General features: G+C 37.3%; 1 pseudogene; it reads right to left on the reverse strand.

Annotated features, from left to right (window-relative positions):
- Window positions 1-2,313: 2,313 nt before the first annotated feature.
- LOC118540704 (large ribosomal subunit protein eL39-like) lies at window positions 2,314-2,680 on the reverse strand (annotated as a pseudogene).
- Between the last annotated feature and the right edge of the window lie 414 nt (window positions 2,681-3,094).

The following is a 3,094-nucleotide window of genomic DNA, read 5'->3' on the forward strand; positions in this document are numbered from 1 at the left end:
CATGATCTCAGGGTCCTGGCATTGAGCCCCATGTCGGGACCCCACTCAGCAGGGAGTTGCTTGTCTTTCTCCCCGCACCCCTCCCCCTGCTTGTGTGCGCACATTGTCGCTCTCTAAAATAAAAATCTTTTTTTTTTTTTTTTTTAAGATTTATTTATTTATTTATTTGAGAGAGAATGAGAGACAGAGAGCATGAGAGGGAGGAGGGTCAGAGGGAGAAGCAGACTCCCCGCTGAGCAGGGAGCCCGATGTGGGACTCGATCCTGGGACTCCAGGATCATGACCTGAGCCGAAGGCAGTCGCTTAACCAACTGAGCCACCCAGGCACCCTAAAATAAAAATCTTAAAAAGAACTGATAACACAAATCCAGTATAGTTGCAGGATACAAAATCAATGTACAGAACTCTGTTGCATTTTTGTACACCAATTATGAAGCACCAGAAAGAGAAATCAAGGAATTAACCCCATTTACAATTGCATTAAAGACCGTAAGATGCCTAGGAATAAATCTAACCAAAGATATAAAAGATCTGTACTCCGGAAACTACAGAACACTAATGAAAGAAATTGAAGATGACACAAAGAAATGGAAGGACATTCCATGCTCATGGATTAGAAGAACAAATAGTGCTAAATTGTTCATACTTCCCAAAGCAATCTACACATTTAATGCAATCCCTATCAAAATACCACCAGCATTTTTCACAGAGCTAGAATAAATAATTCTAAAATTTGTGTGGAACCACAAAAGACCTGGAATAGCCAAAGCAGCCTTGAAAAAGAAAAGCAAAACTAGAGGCATCACAATTCTGGACTTCAGGTTATACTACAAAGCTGCAGTGATCAAGATAGTATGGTACTGGCACAATAATAGACCCATAGATCAGTAGAACAGAATAGAAAATCCAGTGATAAACCCACAATTATATGGTCAGTTAATCTTTGACAAAGCAGGAAAGAATATCCAATGTCCCTTTTCATATTTTTAAAATTCTCTTTTCCCCCAATTCTGTTTTTTCTGCTAATTTGTAAGTTAACCTTTTCTATTTATATTTTTTTGTATTTACTAAAATGGTTAAGTTCCTTTTTTATGGTTAGTAAGTTCTAACATTAATATTTTATTTTTATTTATTTATTTATTTTTAAAAGATTTTATTTAATTGACAGAAAGAGACACAGCGAGAGAGGGAACACAAGCAGGGTGAGTGGAAGAGGGAGAAGCAGGCTTCCCGCGGAGCAGGGAGCCCGATGCGGGGCTTGATCCCAGGACCCTGGGATCATGACCTGAGCCAAAGGCAGACGCTTAACGACTGAGCCACCCAGGTGCCCCGTAACATTAATATTTTAACCATCCTTTCAATCAATAAAAAGAACTTAGAATTCTGTACTCCAAATCATGCATCTCTCAATTCATGAAATTCTTATCCAAAATTTTTGTCCCATATATTAGACATTTTTATTACTGTTTTAGATAGTCCAGTTGGTTATTTTACCTAGATGTAGAATTTCTTTCTTTTCTCCATTTGCTTATGTCATTTGTGGAATGCTTGACCTTACTTCTCAGATTATTCTCTTTCACTCCTTCATACTTTCAAGATTCTTAGAGAAGCTTATTTGTGGTGATCTTTCATAGTTTTTATTTACCAATTTTTTGAAAACCTCTATTTCAGACTTGACATTGAAAGATAGTTTCTTTGGATATAAATTTCTACATTGAAGGTTGTTTTATCTTAGCATTTTGAATATAATATTTATATATAAATAAAAATATAGAAATATAAAATATCTATGGCTTTCATTGTTGTCAATGGGTACAGTCATTGACAGGTTATTCATCACTTTTTGTAGACACTGGGATGCCACACAAGCCTGATCAGACTGAGCATTGCTCATTTCCCAAGGGCATCACTCACAGAGACCTCAAGTGAATAGCTTCACCTCGTTAGTATATTGCACAGCTTGCATAAATGTACATGCATTTCTTTTTACTTTTCTGTTTCTTTGCTACTTTAGTTTTTTTTTGTCTTTGATGTTCTAATTTTTACTATACATACACTATATACGGCTTTCTTTTTACTTATTCTACTTGAATTCATTTGGGTTCCTGAATCTAAATATTTTTTCAAACAGAAGTTCTCACATATTGATTAATGAACCAGCCTACTGGTGCAGAAGCATAGTAATGCAGAAACATCATTTCCCCAATAAAACATGTCTTTTGTTCAGGTAGTCGTGATGTTGACAGAGTGATAGGATACAAACACATGACCTTCATGCAACATAGATATGCGTGCTGTCTCGTGTGCGATCCCTTATAGACCCAACTTGATTCTTCTCCAATGCCTCCTCTTGGAGTTGTACCTGATTTTTTTTTTAAAGATTTAATTTATTTTTAGAGAGATCAAGCAGAGGGAGGGGCAGGGGGAAGGAATCTCAAGCAGACTCCCTGCTGAGTGTGGAGCCCGACACAGGGCTTGATCTCAGGACCCAAGAGATCATAACCTTGAGCCGAAACCAAGAGTCACATGCTCAACCAACTGAGCCACCCAGATGCCCCATGTACCTGATTTTATTACCAGTTTTCATCCAGATCCACTGAGGAGTGGGACGATTCTGCTTTTGTTTCTTGGCCAGGAATCACTTGATCCTGAAAGTCTTGTGAGAAGACGTGACGAGGAGCAGTCAACTGCATACACCATGGTGGTGGAGAAAAGGAGCAGTGATGCTTTTTTTTTTTTTTTTTTTAATTTTGGAAAAAGCTCAGCCATTATTTCTTCACATACTGTCTTTCCCTAATTTCTTCTTGTCAGGTTTGATCTGACACAATAATTGCTTTATTTCTGGAATCCAAGTTCATCATCCAACTTTTGCTACACGGAGGACAGTTATTTCTGAAAATGAAAAGTTTGTTAAGAGGGCTGTTCAGTTATCACCTTTCTCAATGACATGGTACTTCTTAACTTCTGCTTTAAAGAAGGACTTGAGCTGTTCATCTTATGGGTAGATTGTTTTGTTTACTAATTGCCCAGAAGTCTCATATTGGGACATCAGCTAAGCCAAAACATTGAAAATAAAGTCTTCAAAAAAATATTA

The sequence above is a fragment of the Halichoerus grypus genome, chromosome 7 (assembly GCF_964656455.1).
Source record: "Halichoerus grypus chromosome 7, mHalGry1.hap1.1, whole genome shotgun sequence".
Lineage (NCBI taxonomy): Eukaryota > Metazoa > Chordata > Mammalia > Carnivora > Phocidae > Halichoerus > Halichoerus grypus.